Source organism: Papio anubis, chromosome 15 (assembly GCF_008728515.1).
Source record: "Papio anubis isolate 15944 chromosome 15, Panubis1.0, whole genome shotgun sequence".
NCBI lineage: Eukaryota > Metazoa > Chordata > Mammalia > Primates > Cercopithecidae > Papio > Papio anubis.
Window position 1 is genome coordinate 9,333,550 of NC_044990.1, and position 18,386 is coordinate 9,351,935.

The 18,386-nt window shown below is 46.4% G+C and overlaps 1 long non-coding RNA gene across 1 annotated transcript; it reads right to left on the reverse strand.

Moving 5' to 3' along the window:
* Positions 1–2,132: 2,132 nt before the first annotated feature.
* Positions 2,133–17,044, reverse strand: LOC103879135. The gene is made up of 3 exons (XR_639583.3): positions 16,438–17,044; positions 7,326–7,391; positions 2,133–2,173 (listed from the first exon to the last, which is right to left on the reverse strand). It is a non-coding gene; the product is annotated as an uncharacterized LOC103879135 (long non-coding RNA).
* Positions 17,045–18,386: the final 1,342 nt, after the last annotated feature.

Consider the following 18,386-nt stretch of genomic DNA (forward strand, 5'->3'; position numbering starts at 1 on the left):
AGGGTCTCTTTTGGTTTTGTTTGTCTTTATGTGAAATCAGTGGCAGGCTGCATAGTGGAAAGCGTCCATGAAGTAAGGACTCAGAACACCAGAGTAAATCCTTTTTTAAAACATTTTATTTAATTATTTTTTAGAGACAGGGTCTCACTTTGTCACAACTGGCATGCGGTGGCATGGTGGTGGCTCAGTTAGCTGGGCATGGGGATGCACACCTGTAGCCCCAGCTACCTGAGAGGCTGAGGTGGGAGGATGGCTTGAGCCCAGTAGTTCAAGGCTGCAGTAAGGGTACTGCACTCCAGCCTGGGTAACAAAGTGAGACCCTGTCTCTTAAATTAAAAATGGCTGGCCAGGCGCGGTGGCTCACGCCTGTAATCCCAGCACTTTGGGAAGCTAAGGAGGGCGGATCACGAGGTCAGGAGATTGAGACCATCCTGGCTAACACAGTGAAACCCCATCCCTACTAAAAAAAATACAAAAAAATTAGCCAGGCGTAGTGGCGGGCGCCTGTAGTCCCAGCTACTCGGGAGGCTGAGGCAAGAGAATGGCGTGAACCCGGGAGGCAGAGCTGACAGTGAGCCGTGATCGCACCACTGCACTCAAGCCTGGGTGACAGAGCAAGTCTCCATCTCAAAAAAAAAAAAAAGAAATGGTCAAGAGCAGTGGCTCATGCCTGCAGTTCCAGGCCTCTGGGAGGCTGAGGCAGGCAGATTGCTTGAGCCCAGGAGCTAGAGACCAGCCTGGGCAACATGGCAAAACCCTGTCTCCACAAAAAGTACAAAAATTTAGCCAGATATAGTGGTGTATGCCTGTACTCCCAGCTACTCGGGAGGCTGACTTGAACCCAGGAGGTCGAGGCTGTAGTGAGCTGTGATCGCACACTCCACTCCAGCCTAAGTGACAAATTGAGACCCTGTCTCAATAAAATAAATAAATAAAAACTTTTTGTAGTGATAAAGTCTTTACATGTTGACCAGGCTGGGCTCAAACTCCTGGCCTCAAGTGATCCTCTTTATTCAGCTTCCCAAACTGCTGGGATTACAGGCATGAGCCATTATGCCAGGCCTAATTTTTTTATTTTTAGAAATGGGAGTCTCACTGTGTTGCTCAGGCTGGTCTCAAACTCCTGGCCTCAAGTGATCCTCCTGCCTTGGCCTCCCAAAGTGCTAGGATTACAGGCACGAGTCACTGTGCCCAGCCCCAAATCCTTAAACTCTCTGGCCAAGGCTTTCTCCTGAAATGAGAAAAATAATTCCTGAATACCTTCCTTAAAGCATTGTGATAAGTAACAAATGTAACGCAGTTTGTAAAATGCCTTGAACATTATAAAGTAGCCATGTAAACGTAGGATATTCTGGTTTTTCTCTTTCATTCTAGCCAGCTAGTCCCTTTGGGGGGACCCTCATGCACTGCACAACTTGGCAGAGCTGGTCTCTGCATGCTTAGCCTCTCTTCCATCCCAGCCCAGCCCACACTCCCTATTCACCCCTTCCAGATGCTCCCACTACTGCTTGGGACAGGGCCTCCCAGGGCAGCACTGCCTCTGCAGGTGTTCCTCTCCCTGACATCACTTGTCATCTCTCATGGTATAAGGGCCTCAGTGCACTGAGGACACCCTCATTTTGCTGCAGCACAGCCCATTGTTTTGGGTCTGGAGGGGACAGGAGACCAGATGGTCAGGGACAGAAGCATTGATGTAAAGAACTGTGTTTGTTTAACCCGTAGAAGACAGGGTACAAAGGCCCATGGGAGAAGTTTGCAAATGCACGCTGTTAACAGAAGAAAGATTAGAGGTGTTCTGCACAGCTTTATGAGGTAGAACCAGGTGGACCCTGTGCTAGGATTTAAGAGGGCAGGTTTTTAAAGAGGTTTTTTAAATGATACATGCACAGGGTTAAAAAAATTAAGATCTATACATGCGGCCAGGCATGGTGGCTCATGCCTGTAATCTCAGCACTTTGGGAGGCTGAAGTGGGCAGATCACTTGAGCCCAGGAGTTTGAGACTAGCCTGGGCCACATGGCAAAACCTCATCTCTACAAAAACTACAAAAATTAGCAGGGTGTGGTGGTGCATACCTGTGATCCTGGCTACTCGGGAGGCTGAGGTGTGAGGATCACTTGAGCATGGGGAGGTTGAGGCTTCAGTGAGCTGTGATCACACCACCGTACTCCAGCCTAGGTGACAGAACAAGACTCTGTCTAAAAAAGAAAATATATATACACACACACACACACACACACATATACACATGCATATAAACACACATACATATATACATACATGTATAAACCTAAAATTCTTCCTTCTACTCCTGAAACCAGTTACCATAGATACCCTCAGCAGAGGCAAACAGTTACCAGTATCTTTCCAGGTACAACCTAAGCATATGTTCATGTATCTCCTTTTTTTCTATCACATAAATGGAATTATTCTCTACATATTATTGAGCTAGTCTCTCTTTCTCACAAATCAACATGAATTTTAGATTTTTCCCTGTCAGTGCATGAGAATGGTTTAGTTTTTTTAACAGCCTCTTGGTTTCTCATAGTACAAATATTCCATAATTTATTTCATCAGTCCCCTGGTCAAACGTTTAAATTATTTCCAGTCCTTTGCTGCAATGAGTATCTTTGCACACATGTCTTTGAGCCCATGGGGACTATATCTGTAGGATAAATTGTTAGAGGTAGAATGCTGGTCAAAGGGTAGGTACATTTTAAATTTTGATAGATATGGCCAAATCGTGAGTAGATTTTAGCCTACAGTAAGAAAGAATTTTAGCAATCAAAACCACTCAAGTGGTGTGTGGACTATGTTAGGAGGTTGTGAGTTTCAGAAAGGAATCAAGATCAGGCTACAAATCAACTTGTCAGAAATGCCATTGGGTATATTCAAGCATTGTAAACACACTGATCACAAAAGGTCCTTTCAACTCTGATACCCTAGCTTCCTTTTTACTTATTTTTATGTTTTAAGTGACTATATATATATATTTTTTTACATGTACAACATGACTTTTTGTTTGTTTGTTTGTTTGTTTGTTTTTGAGACAGAGTCTCGCTCTGTCGCCCAGGCTGGAGTGCTGTGGCCGGATCTCAGCTCACTGCAAGCTCCACCTCCCGGGTTCACGCCATTCTCCTGCCTCAGCCTCCCAAGTAGCTGGGACTACAGGCGCCTGCCACCTCGCCCGGCTAGTTTTTTGTATTTTTTAGTAGAGACGGGGTTTCACCGTGTTAGCCAGGATGGTCTTGATCTGCTGACCTTGTGATCCGCCCGTCTCGGCCTCCCAAAGTGCTGGGATTACAGGCTTGAGCCACCGCGCCCGGCCAACATGATGTTTTAAAATATGTATGCTCTAGCTTCCTAAGCATAGGTATCACCGTAGAGACTCAATATGTATTCATTGAATATTGTGCAGAGATAAAGTAAGATGTCATGCCATTCCCATTGGAAGGTGTGTAGAAGGAAGTGGGTCAATGCAACACATCTCAAAAGAAGTCCTCTGGTGAAGCAGCGCCGTCACGTAAGGCACTGCGCACGGCGGGCTTGCACCATGTAGGGCCTGGGCAGGTGGTTAGGAGTACAGAGGAGGCCTTTCCTGTTCTCCCCATCATCACTCACATTGTCCATGTCTAGAACTCCACATTCAGAAAAGTGCTCTTTGGCAGATGTGGCCAAACAGAGAGTGCAGTTTCTGGCCCTGAATCACCATTATTAGGTCAGCATCTTCAGCAGCAGGGCCACGGCACCCAGACGGGTTGTGATCCATCGTGAGGCGTGTGCTTATTGCTAAAGGTAACTGAGCATCCGAGGTTTCCCAGAAATGGGAAGTTCCTACCATACAACTCAGTTCATTTCATTCCTTGGAAAGATCTTACATATAATGGGATAAAATGTGTTCCTCTTTAATCTGCTCCTGTTTCTTGATTTTAGGTCTTCCTTTCACAACCAGTGAATACAAAATTGTCCTCCATCTACATTCTAAGCCTCACAGAGCCTGAGGGCTGCAATTAAACGCCAACTCGGTCTTCTCTCCTTTGAATTCCATCTCTTCAATTCTCTCAAGGTTGCTTGTGTGTCGTGTTTTTCAGATATTTGCATCTTAATTGCTGTTTTTGAACCTATCCCTTCTCACTCCAAGCAGTCACAAGTCTCAGAAAGCGTATTGCCCAGAACTTGGCCCGATCTTGGCCAGGAAGGAGTAGCGTGGAATCATCTCCCTGTTTTTCTGTGCACCTTTCTAAAATCAGCATCCCGGAGATCCCTTGCTTTGGCCTGTCAAGCACACCCTCCCGCTTTTTTTTGGGGGTAAAAGCACTGTGATTTCTCATTAGAGAGCTGTTCTTCCTTATTCTGAGAAGTCCTGGTTCTCCCTGCCCCTCCCACTCAGAGGATGGTAGCACACAGAACCCAGTTTAGGCCTTCAGACTCTAGCTTCCAGAGTTTTGAGCATTTGGAAGAAAAATGTAACAGAAAACAGTGGAACAGAGAAGTTCTGATGATCCCATTTCAGGGATGGGGTTGCGGGGGTGTCCTCATTTTCCTGCAGCTTGGTTCTTCAGTATCCAACAACCATTCCATACCTTTCCAGAAAATCCCTTTTCCGATTTAGAGTCCATTTCAGTTGCTTGCAACAGAAGAACTCTGACCCAGATTACCCTGTCCTGTCCCAGTCCCCACCAGGAAGTCACTGTGGACCAGACACTCCTAAATCTATTTCACACGTGTTGCCATTGAACCACACGTCCCAGTCCTGCCCTTGGAAAGCTGATCTGGGACAAGAACACAGCCTTTGTTTTGGGCTATCCCAGTCATGTCCCAAATTCATGACTGGGGATCGTGGATCCCTCTTCTTAGTTCACATCCATTGGTTTCCTGTCACCTATTGGGCAACTTGCCATCAAGCTCTCCCATCAAGTCACTGCCAAAAGTGTTGAGTAGCTAATTACAGCTCATGGGTTCAGCTACTTCCGTCAGTGTGCCACCCTCCCAGGCAGGGAAGTCAGCGTTGACAGAGCTTAACTAACTGGCCAATAAGGGATGAAGCCTAGTCAAACCCAAGTCTGTCAACCCCAAAGCCAGGGCATTGGAAGGAGGAATCCTCTGAGGGGTCCCTGCCTACAAGAGACCTAGGGGAGAGGTTGCATCTTACATGGTTCCTGAAGACCTGTGAACAAAGGGGGTTGAGGAACCATATGAAGCCAGTGCCCGGATGCAAAAGGCCCAGCCTCAGACTCCATGTGCTAATTAATGGAGCAGTAGAGCTAAAGTGTTGAGGTGGGACACAGGATGGCAGAGGAGAAGGGGCACAAGATTTCCAGGAAGACGAAGACCTGGGTTTGGAAGGATCCTCCAACCTAGGCTTCATTCAGCATCCTGGGTATTGATATTGATATATTGATGCACCGTTGGCATCTCTCAGATTCAGAGGTTGGCAGGAAAGATGCCCCGCCTTCTCACGGTGCCCCTCACCCCACCTGATCTCTCCTCAATCCCCAGCTTTGCTCCAATAAGGATGTATTTTAGGGTAGGGAATTGACAACATAAGAAATTTGATGTGTGGGCCGGGCGCGGTGGCTCATGTCTGTAATCCCCACACTTTGGGAGGCCGAGGTGGGCAGATCACGAGGTCAAGAGATCAAGACCATCCTGGCCAACATGGTGAAACCCCGTCTCTACTAAAAATACAAAAATTCGCTGGGCATGGTGGCACACACCTGTAGTCCCAGCTACTCGAGAGGCTAAGGCAGGTGAATCACTTGAACCCGGGAGGTGGAGGTTGCAGTGAGCCGAGATTGCACCACCTCACTGCAACCTGGCGACAGACCAAGACTCTGTCTCAAAAAAAAAAAAAAAAAGAAAAGAAATTTGATGTGTCCGGAGAAACACCAACATTGTTGGATGATGGAAATTATAATAAAATAAATTTAGATGTTGCTTTTGTTGAAGTTTTTTTTTTTTTTTTCCTCACCCTGATTTGGTAGTTTGAGATTCTAATTTTATAACCTTGGTCACTGGGAGAACCTTGACTGATTCCTATCATTTTAAACAGCCTTTTATAGTCACAGCATCTAGAGAGAGTACATTTCCTCTTCTTTTTCAACATATCACATTTCTTGGCAGAAATAGCTAGCAGAAAGCACCAAAATGTTTATAATGAGGATAAAATCAAAATTTCGCACATCAGATTTCTCTTTTAGATTATTTCTTCCTGTTAAATCTTTCCCTGTTTTAACTTTATTTTAGTGGCTAACAATTTAACATTTATTTTGACACTGTTCAATCATCTTATAGGATTTTATCGTCAAAGGACATTGGCTCTGGGGTTAAACGTTTCTAAACCGAAAGGACTTTGTCGGCATAATCATGAAGAAGCTTGGCTGGGTTCAGGCCGTTGTCACCTCCCACTCGAATTCCGAGGGTGAACTCCGGAATGGCCTTCCTGCTTTCTCAGCCTCCACTTAACTCGGCTTCTTTCTAAGATTTTCCTTTTTAAAACTGTACACTATGCTCTTGATTCTGATGTAAAGTAGTTTGTAGGCCAGACTCAGGATCTCATGCCCGCAATCGCAGCTCTTTGGGAGGCTGAGGTGAGCCTCAAGACCAGCTTGAGCAATACAGTGAGACCCTCGTCTCTACAAAAAAATATTTTAAAGATTAGCCAGGCATGGTGGCGCGTGCCTGTAGTCCCAGCTGCTTGAGAGGCTGAGGTTGGAGGATTGCTTGAGCCCAGGAAGTTGAGGTTGCAGTGAGCTCGGGTAATACCAGGGCAACACAGCAAGACTCTGTCTCAAAAAAAAAAAAAAAGAGAGAGAGAGAAAAAAAAAGCTAGCTTGTGGTGGCCATTAAGGAGTAAAGATCAAGTTCAAGTTCAAATCAAAAGTATGCTAAGACTCACAGCAGAAGCCACAGGAAGAGCCTTTATTTAACCCCCAACCTGGGCCAGGATGCCCAAGTGACCTTTGCCACATTCAGCTGAGTCACCAGGGTCCCCAAATCTTTTGCATTTTGCCCTGAAACTGCTTTTCCATCTCTGCTCTCAGTGACTAGCTCCATCACGAATGTGACCCAATTTGTTCGGCAAGATGTGATTTTTTTTTTTTTTTTTCCAACTCATGCTGCTTTTACTGGTCACGATTCTCTCTCAGGCATTTAGCGACTCCCTTTCGGCACCCGCCCGGCCCTGCTGCTGAGCTGGATTGAGAGCTTTCTCCACAGCTGTTCCCTTCCAGCCCGTCCTCCTCTCCCTGGCACATCCATATTCCATTTGCTTTTCTGCAGCATTTTGATATCTCCAGAGTCTCCTTAAAATAGATAAACACTAACCTCCAAGGCAAGTGGCGAGGCAGAGCCCAGACTCGCATCAGCTTAACAATCTGCTCCAGGAGGCGGCTGGATGGAAAGAATAATGATAGGAGTGATCTGCTCATCGAGGCTGTTTGTCATTTACAAAGCGCTTTTGCTTGCATGATCTTGTTGAATATAAGCACGGGTATAAGCACTACTTCCATTTAATAGAAAAAGAAACTGAGTCTCAAAGAGGTGAGGAACTTCTCTAGATGGTAAATAAAAGGCAGGGCCAGGACTGGAACCCGTCCTTTTAAAAACTGCTGTATAATTTACATTCAATAAGACACAGATGTTCAGTATTCAGTCTGATGGATTTTGACAAAGGGATGCACTTTGTGTAACTACCACCCCAAAAGGGAAAAGATCTTTCCATCACTCAGGACGTCTCCTTGTGCGCTTTCTCGGTAAACCCCCGTCCCCTTCCGACTTCGACACGAAAGATTTGTTTTGCCTTCAACCTAAGTCTGACTCCAAACTCCTGTATTCCAAATTCCGTCCTTTTTCTCCGACACCATGCTGTGCTTCGGAATTAACAAAATGGGCACCATGGGTCCCACCTGGCTGGAATCTATAGACATAGGACTTTAGGAGGCCAGGCCATGGTCTTTTAGCTGAAAAACTAGGTCAGCTGGTCGAGTGGACCTCGAAGCTTTCAGTTTTTGGAATGTATGGAGGGCAATTCCAAAAATACACACAGGCCTGATCTCTAGAGTGCACCTTGAAGCTGAACTCACCACTCTCCAGCCTCAACAGCACTTCTACGTGCAGATGGTCACTGAAGGGAAACTGGTACAAGGCTGAAAGAGGAGTCAGAATTCAGCTGGAAGGCAGAGAACACAAGACTCCAGTCCCACACGTCTAGAGCCTTCCCACCTGCCTTAAACTGCCACCACAGGGATCTGGAGCCACTAGTTACAGGCAACACCCTCCATTCTCACATCAGAAAATTCTCTTTTGTGGACTTTTCATGCCCATCAGGCGGCGTAATCTGACAATGCAGAGCTTTGCAACTGGAGGCCTCCATTTCAGTGGAAAAGAAGAAAGAAGCAAAATCATGAAAGCCCACTCCATTACTTCCAAGGCTACGCAGTAAAGGGAACGAGCTGCTGAGTCACCGTGGGCCTCATTCCTATCAGGCTTCCATTAAGGAAGGGAGACCTTCCTTAATGGAAGGTTTATCTGTTTATCTGGCCAGTTTTATGCCAAACTCCTTGTCCAGTCCAGCAGGTTAACTGATTGCTCTTGGATTTTGTTTACATGCAGTGACATGCCAGTAAATTATCAGCTGGTTCTCAGGGAAGCGGAAAAAAGCCCCAATGTGTAGTATTTGGAGATTTCCGTGGTTTCACCGAAGGCGGCTTTGAGAGTGTGCCTCTGCAACCTGGCTCTAGCGCACTTCCAATTTACAATAACACCTTTAATTTATTCAGCACACCCCTACCCCAGCGGTGACACAGTGATCTAAGGGGTGGAGATTTGAGAGTGGCCCTGTCCCCTCTGCATGCTGTCCCAAAGCCATTTTCTCCCCACAAAAGATGGGGCGCTGCATAGTCAAGAGAGTTTGCAAGGGCCTCCTCTCCCATGTTGGAATCTCCAAAGAAACCTTCAAAGTTATTTGGAAGTATAGAATAAACATAAGAAAGCCCGAGATAAATTCCCACAAACCTCCAATCCAGGGGGGCTGAGTCGCCAGCCTGCACCTTTCTTTACTGGCCTCCGTCAATAGCCAGCCTGTACAAGTTTTTAGAATATCCCTAAACATTCAGTTTTCTTTCTTGTTTGGTTTTGTTTTTCTCTTTAGAAGACTAATTGCAGAAAAGCCTAAGAATGCACTCATTTCCTGCTCCCGGATGAGCAGCAGCAGCCATGCAGAGAGGAAAGGAATGGCAGGAAGAGGCTCCAGCTGAAAACACCGTTGAAACCAGGAGTGAGCGCCGGGTCCGTAAATATCGAGAGGCTGCCGCGCTGCCAGTCATACTCCTCCTCTTTAAGGCCACAAGCGTAGGAGGAAAGCTGAATGCCAATGTGCAGGCTCAGAAAATGATTTGTGCGGTGGAAAGATTGTTTTTCCTTTTTTTAAAAAAATTTAATTTTTAAATTTATGATTGACATAATTGCACATACTTCTGGGGTACAATGTGATGTTTCAGTACAAGTGTACATTGTGTAATGATCAAATCAGAGTAATTAACACATCCAGTACCTTAAACATTTATGATTTCTTTGGGATGAGAACATTCAAAACCCTCTCTTCTAGTGATTTTGCAATCTATAATACATTATCATTAACTCCAGCCATCTTTTTCCATTTTCATCAACATGCCTGTGTTGGGTCAGGTTGGCAGCAGGGCTCCCTGCTCTGCCGGCATTTACAGCACCACGCTGTTCTCTTTGGCCACCTTAATTAGCACTCACTCATCATGTGCCTTTGCTCCTTCTTCCCTCCAGAATGTGACCTGATTCTGCATGACCTCTCCCAATCTCAACTCCATTTCCTGTCCCAACACATCCTTGCTCTTGACATTCTGCTCTGGGTTTTGTTTTCTGCTCCACAGTTCTTTGGCAGGAGCTTTGGCTTTACATTTATAAGCCTTCTGATGACCATAGATATTCAAATAATTATCCAAGCTTCCTGTCTCTCTTGTTCAGTACAGTCTCTCTTGTGTGATGCATTCATTAAATCCCTCTGACAGACACTTTGCCCACTGTTATGGAGGGGTTCAAAGATATCCAAGAAGAGGTCCCTGCCCTCAGAGATTTTGTAGTACGGCAGAGGAATAATAATAATATCTATGCCGTACTGAGAGCTTTCTACACGTCAAGCAGGTTCCTCCCATTACCTTAGACCTCCGAATAATCCTTGAAATAGACCCTAAGGTTATTCCCATCCCATATAGGTGATAACTAAGGCTCAGAGAGGTTAAGTAACTTGCCAAGGTCACGTGGCTTGTAAATGGTGAAGATAAATATGGAGCTGGGATTCTAACGCAAATGGTTCCAAAACCTAAGCCCTTACCACTGTGTGACAGTTAAGTATCCAAATAACAATACAAGGCAGAGAGTGTTGATAGCAAAAACAAAGCAGAAGTTAAGAACTAGGTGGTTTTAGAGGGTGGAGATGGGAGATGATGGTTCATAAGAACCTTTTTAGGGGGAAGTAGTGAATTCCCAGGCCCTGAACATACTTGGGCAGAAACTGGAGCTATCTGTGAGGCTCTGAACTAGTGTCCCCACCTGAAAGATGCCTCTGGAAGTCCTTCTGGCCCTTGGAATGCTGATTTTAGCACGTGACCTATGTGCAGCGCCTAGAAGGATGATTTTCTTTTTCCTCTCTCTCTCTCTGAGACACAGTCTCGTTCAGTTGGCCAGGTTGGAGTGCAGTGGTGTGATCTTGGCTCACTGCAACCTCCTCTTACTAGGTTCAAGCAGTATTTGTGCCTCAGCCTCCTGAATAGCTGGGATTACAGGCATGAGCCATCACTTCCAGCTAATTTTGGTATTTTTAGAAACGACATTTCACCATATTGGCCAGGCTGGTCTGGAACTCCTGGCCTCAAGTGATCCACCCACTTCGGCCTCCCAAAGTGCTGAGATTACAGGCGTGAGCTAGTGCACCTGGCCAAGAATGCTTCTTGATGGTGCAGATTGAAGGAAGAAGCCAGGGACCAAATCCTCAGAGCTAGAACACTCAGGGGGCACCGTTAGTTTTGACTGCAGTCCTCATCTGCTTCGAAGCTTGCCCATCACTTGGGCCAGGAATATATGTATGTGTGTATATATATATATACACACAAATCACAGTCACTGTTTGACAGCTAAAGAAGCAAGAAACGGGACTCTTTAAGCCAGTAGTTCTCAAACTATGATCCTGAATTTATTCCATACGCTGGACTTGGGAGTTCCACAGTAAAATTAAATCATTGCCTTATTGCTAACACTCAGGGGTGGTGCAGTTGTACTAGTGTACTAAAAGCACCTCAACTTCAATAGATTCCATTGAAAATGTTCCCTCAAATGTTTCTGAAAATTTCAGCACCTGCTCTTACTTATCTGACAGTGGACACTGATACAATAAAACAAATAAATGAGTGGAGCTAACAACTATTAGCAGAGAAACAGAAGTAACCAATTAGATTTGGCATAACAGCTTGGTTTTTGTATTTTCATGGATGGTGGGTGGTAGTTTTGGATTGCACACATTTATTACAGTCATACTTTCTGCCTGTTAAATTGTTCTTAGATCATTTAATAGAAAAAGTACATCAAGGCCGGGTGCGGTGACTCATTCCTATAATCCCAGCACTTTGGGAGGCCGAGGAGGGTGGATCGCCTGAGGTCAGGAGTTTGAAACCGGCCTGGCCAACATGGTGAAACCCCATCTCCACTAAAAGCACAAAATTAGCCAGGCATGATGGTGCGCACCTGCAATCCCAGCTACTTGGGACGCTGAAGCAGGAGAATTGCTTGAATCCAGGAGGCGGAGGTTACAGTGAGCCAAGATAGCGCCATTGCATCTAGGCTGGGCGACGAGTGAAACTCCATCTCAAAAAAAAAAGAAAAAGTTACCTCAATGTTTCATGGTGTTCTGCAGAGTCCCATGGCTTCAGGTGTTGCCCCTCACCTTCCTCACACGCGGCGTGACTGAGTGATGATTATGTGGTTGTTGACCTGCAGTGTGAATGAACTTGTGGAGATTCTAAACGGTGGGACTGTGTGCCGTGACTAGGCTGGAGCGGGACACTTTAAGTGCTGGGGGAAAATGGTTCAACCCAGGGGTGCAAAATACAAAGGACGGTCCCAAGCCTTCTCTCTCATTAGCACTGCTTCCCTCACTGCAAATGGTGCATTCTCCATCAGTTAAGGATGCATCAGAATCGTCCCACGGAGGCTCTGGTCCACAAAATGGATCCCTCACTGCCAGCTCCCGAAGGACAGCTCCCACGCCTGTCACACACCTGTGAGAATCTCAGGCCCGTGGGAGGAGGAGCGCACGCACAATTGGAAAAAGGCAAACAGGTGAGTTCTACCTCGTCATCTGCTTAAAAACCTCAACCTGGGGCCGGGCACAGTGGCTCACACCTGTAATCCCAGCACTTCGGGAGGCCGAGACGGGTGGATCACCTGAGGTCGGGAGTTTGAGACCATCCTGAGTAACATGGTGAAGCCCCGTCTCTACTAAAAATACAAAAATTAGCCGGGTGTGGTGGCGGGCGCCTATAATCCCAGCTGCTTGAGAGGCTGAGGCAGGAGAATTGCGGGAACCCGAGAGGCGAAGGTTGCAGTGAGCGGAGATCACACCACTGCACTCCAGCCTGGGCGGCAGAGTGAGACTCCATCTCAAAATAAATAATAAATAAATAAAAGAACTGCTACCTGGACCCTCAATGAACAGGACCTTTAACGATGTTTCACTAACGTTTAAATGCTCCCCTTTCAAAGAGCCCCTGTAGCCAGCAGAGGGCTGTGACTTTTCTCGTCCTCAATCCCACCCTTCCCTCTAGCCCTGCACCTGGAACTGAGACCCAATGCACCAATCCCTGAAAGAGGCCGGCTGTGACCCATTCTCCTGCAAAGCCAGTGTAGGCCCCAGCGTCTTTGCCCACCAGAGCCCGGGCCACACCAGATGCCTTGAGCTGACGCACCCTAGCCTCAGGCTGCCGGCACTGCTTAGTCCTATCCTTCGAGCTCTGGTCTGCCCCCTACTCATTCTCTCCCCAGCCAAGCCCATCTCTTCTCTGAGGCTTCAGTAATGCACTAGATGCAGATGCTGTTAACTAAGGCCTCTGGAACTGCCTCCTGGGCCGTCCCCCTAAATACTCATCAGGCACCTCAAACCGAGCATGTTCCCTGCTAACCCCATCATTTCCTGCTCCAACCCAGCTACCCACTCCCTGTGATTGTGAACTAGTGGCTGTTACCACCACCTACTTGGCCGTTTGAGCTGGAAACCTGGAAGCTGTCCTTGAATTTTCATTCTCTGTCTCCCAGCGCCTCATTCAATGACCAATCACATTTCATGTCCCACTTACTTTTTTTTACCTGGCTTTCCCGTGATCTCAGTCTTAAGCCTTCATCATCTCATCTGGATTTCCTGTAACAGATATCCCTGGCTCGGCTTTTTCTCTCATGAATTTCATCCTCCATACTGCTGCCAGGAGGATCCGTTTACAAAGCAACTTGGAGGCAGGTGTGCTGGCTCACCCCTGTAATCCCAGTGCTTTGGGAGGCTGAGGCAGGAGGATGGTTTGAGCCCAGGAGTTCAAGGCTGAAGTGAGCCATAATTACACTACTGTACTCCAGGCTGGTGACAGAGTGAGACCCTGTCTCTAAAAAATAAAATAATGATAATAAATAAGCAACTCAGATATCTAATGACACCAACATTTCTGACCAGCCAATAAAGCACACACTCCTTTATGTATTACACCTAGGTCAGGCGCAGTGGCTCACACCTATAATCCCAGAACTTTGGGAGGCCAAGGCAGGTGGATCATCTGAGGTCAGGAGTTCGAGACCAGCCTGGCCAACATGGCGAAACCCTGTCTGTTCTAAAAATACAAAAAATTAGCTGGGCATTGTGTCGGGCGCCTGTAATCCCAGCTACTCAGGATGCTGAGGCTGGAGAATTGCTTGAGCCCAGGTTGGGGAGGTTACAGTGAGCCAAGATGGTGCCACTACACTCCAGCCTGGGTGACAGAGGGATACTCCTTCTCAAAAAAAAAATAATAATAATAAAATATATATTACACCTGGCCCTCCCTCCCCACCTTTATCTTCTGCCTTGCCTGGCCTGAAATTTTAAGTCCCATCAAGATGCAACTGCTCATCCCTTGCCTTCCTGTCCTAAACCTGATCATGCTTCCACCTCCAGCTGCCTCGAACGGCTGACCTTCAGCTGTTATTCCCCACCGTCTCTGACCCCGCCCCTTCCATCCCAAAGCTCCCATGACCCCAGTGCTTACTTCTGGATGACCCTGTTGATTTCTGTTATATGTTTATGTGTCTACTGTCTTTGAATCTCCACCCCCTAGAATAGTGCCTGGCCAGTCTTAGAGCAGAATGACAAACAGGGTGAAAATCTAAAGCCAGTTTCAGCACAACACTATCAGTATTTTCAGTCTTTTGAAAGGAAATACCAGAAGTCATCACCACCCCCAAACATCCTATGGGCATTTCTTTACTATTAAAACATCCCCCATGTTCCCTAACACATAGGTGTGGGGATGGGATGGCTCCCATCAGCTTCTTGCATTCATCCCTGATTCTCCTTCTCAGTGTCTCCAGTTAGGAGTAGACCTGAGTGAGAGACGAGGGTTGAGACCCAACTCCCCATCCCAAGCTATCTTTCCCAACACCCGAAATCACCTGAGGCTCCCATCTGCCTCCCTAAACACATACACACACACATAGACCAAGTGTCTCTCCCCTGCCACACCCTGCTCTCATGCCTGGTTCCCTGCATGGCCTGAAGTGCCCACCACCAGCTTGGCTCAAGTCAGCAGCAATCTGGTGGCATCTCATCATCCCCAGGATGACTATTGGCTTGACACCCTACCAGACTTCTGGTTGCCCCAGTCTCCTGTGGCCACAGCTAAGAAGCTGAGTCTTTGATAAGTAGACAGCACTATGAGGCCCTTAAAGGTCACCCACGCCTTGTGCCATAGCCAACAGAGGTGACAAACATGGCTTCTGTTCCAGGTGATCCACTGTATACCCCATTCTGATCGTTACTGAGTACTTACCAAGTGCATGCCACTGACTGCCTGTCTTACAAAAGGTGCAACTTGGCGTCATAAGAACACGGGTTCTACAGTCAGGCATAGGTTCAAATCCCAGGTCTGCCAGTTAGTAGTTGCATGACCTTGAGCAAGTTACTAACCTTTCTGTGCCTCAGCTTTCCATCTGTAAAATGGGACTGACAACAATAGTACCTCCCTCATAGGATTGCTCTGAGGAATAAATGAGTTAACAGAAAAACAGTGCCTGGGATGTAGTGGGGGCCACACAAGTATTAGCTGTCATTATTCATGTGCTAATGAATATTAGTTCATCGACTTCTCACATCACCCCATTTTATGGATGAGAATACCGAGGCTAGACAGACAAAGAAGCCCAGACCTGAGCATCTCCAGCATCCATGTCCTCAACCAGTGAGACCATTTGTGGCCCAAATCCCCTCAGCCATGCAGCTTAGGCCTCCAATCCCAATGCTTAAACTGGGCAAATCTTCCACATCCTTATATTGATATCACTTATCATTTTAGTAGGAAATGAGTTCTGAGTTGATTCAAAGGTAGGAAATGCCTAATACTTAAAAACAGTTTGTTTCATAAAAACAAAAACAAAAACCCTTGTTAATTAACACCTGACCAAGTCACTCCATTAACAGGAAGGTGACATGGTGGCAGAGCGAGGGCTCAGGGTTCCAAGTTTTGACTCATTGTTGTCAACAAGCACGTCCTTTTGCCCAGGGAACATCAGAGAATTGTTCATACAGAGACAGCGACCGCAGATGGGGCACTAGTGCCTTCAGCTACAAAAGGTCGTCTGGCAGGAAGCACGTTGGTCCCCTGGCAGTTTCTTGGGCCATGTGGCATAACCGCCAGGTTATACTTCTGCAATTACAGTCCCCAGGGACCTGCCACATGAAACAGACATTGGTTGAGATCCTGTAAAAAGCCTCAAGCAGTGGCTCTTTCAGTACAAGGAAACCCTTGGGACAGAAAAGTTTACTTTTGCTCAGGCTTTATGGTGACAACCAGCGTGATCAACAGGAATTCTGCAGTGGGGTGACGCATCAGGCTCGGGAGCCTTTGCGCTTGACTTTGAAAGATTATAAATACACCAGGCTCGCCAAGCATAGCCAGTCAGTTACAAATTACGAGTCATCTTTCGGTTGTTGCTGAACTTCCTTTACAACTCTTGTTTTGAACAGTGAGCAAACAACATCTAATCTTCTGGCTGTGGAGTTCCAAGTACACCACAAAGCATCGGGACACACCTTTGCCCCGGCTGCTTTGTATGGTTGCAGGTTAACCAGACATGCAGCTAGGAGTTCACCTAAAACCTTCCTTTCCCCGGTACATACCTTGGTGTTGATTTGACGGCTGGATTCTGACTATTGAGTGTTCAGGGATAGTTACTTCATTAAGGCTTCTGAGATCTCCCATTTGCTTGAAGATGAAAACAGGCAAAGGTGTAAACAGATAAACAGTCACACAGATAAATAGCTGTGTGTGCCATTACTTTTAAAGCATAGTAGATGTTATTTGTGTTTGGAGAAGCTTAATGATACACTCAAGAATCCAATAGTAGAAATTGTTTGCTTTCAGGAAAAAAACGTTATACCAGGAAGGTAGGTATGAAGAAAAGAACTGTATAACAGCAATCCACAATATGCCTGTTCATTTGTAGCGTAACAGTTACACCTGCTCACTGGAGCTTCTTTGAGATTTCCGTCTTTGGTGTAAGACACATGTATGCACATGTGCACACACAATGGTAAGCACACATGCTCCGCAGCTTCAACCCTCAGTGCGCAATAAAATAAAAAGGACACTTGAATCATCTGTCTCAGCCCCAGCTAGAGCCTACGTCTTCCAACATGAATTTTAAAATACCTTTTTGCCTTTTAAAATATGCTGTAGAGGCCAGTTACAGTGGCTCATGCCTGTAATCTCAGCACTTTGTGTGGCTCAGGCAGGTCACGAGGTCAGGAGATCGAGACCATCCTGGCTAACATCGTGAAATCCCATCTCTACCAAATATACAAAAAAAAACGTAGCTGGGCATGGTGGCGGGTGCCTGTAGTCCCAGCTACTCGGGAGGCTGAGGCAAGAGAATGGCGTGAACCCGGGAGGCAGAGCTTGCAGTGAGCCAAGATCGTGCCACTGTACTCCAGCCTGGAGGACAGAGCGAGACTCTGTCTTGAAAAAAAAAAATGCTGTAGATGATTTTTAGTTTTTCCAGGTCCTTTGTAATTAATCTCTGCATTCATCGTAATTGGAAGTAAAGCTCAAAGTAAAATAGCTTTCCTCCAAGTTTATTGCAATTAGAGAAAAATATAATTTAAATGTTTTTGTTTCCCATTTCTGTTCCTTACATACATTGGCTAGAATGGTTCCTGGTCTGTAAGCCAGTGGGTTGAGATTCCTGATCAGACCACCTTTTCAACCCAGTTCTTTCTCCTCTTTGTATTTCTCCCATACAATACAATATTGAACATTTCACAACCTATGGGCATATGTTTTTGGCAATGTGGCTAAGCCAGGCAGCACTGAGGACTGTCCTGGTGACAGTCTGGTGCAGCCCTCACCCAGGTTCCCACGCTCACACCCCTCCATTCTCCAGTGGGCCGTGTAAGTAAGTTAACAGCAAATAAATGGCCCAGAATGGCTTCCTGTTGGGGGAAAAAAGGGACAAAGACTTCTGCCCTTAAAACTCTGGTACCAAAAGTAATCTAGCAGAAATCAATATTACTAGGAATATCCTATGATTTTGGTGGTGTTGAGTTCAAAAAAAGCATGGCCGAAGTGTGACCATCCACCCAGTCACGTGAGGCAAAAACCCACGCGCTACCCGCATCCTCACCTCCAGCTTCCTCCCCACGGCCAGTTGGTTAGAACGTGTAGGGAGAGTACCTCTCCCAGCCCTGGAATCCTCTCACCATCTTCACCCCTTCACCACCTTCAAAGACTTTCATGGCCAAGTGTGTTCTGACCATGCTTGACCCAGAGCCCTTCCTCTGGGCTCTCAGCTCCACGTCACGTCCTCGTGACCACGCGCCTCTCACTGTTATGTGCTTAGATATGTGTGTGTGTCCACCTCACCCACACACTGTGAGATCCTTGAGGGCATGGTGTCTCTTTCATTTCTGTATCTCTAGTGCCTAAAAAGGAAAGTGCTCACTTACTAAATAAATATACAATATAAAAAATAATTTTTATCCCTTGTCCCATTTGAGATCGCAAATGAGTAAAGTTTACAAGTATTCATCTAGTCAGCATCCCACTAAGACCACACAGACACTGAGATGAG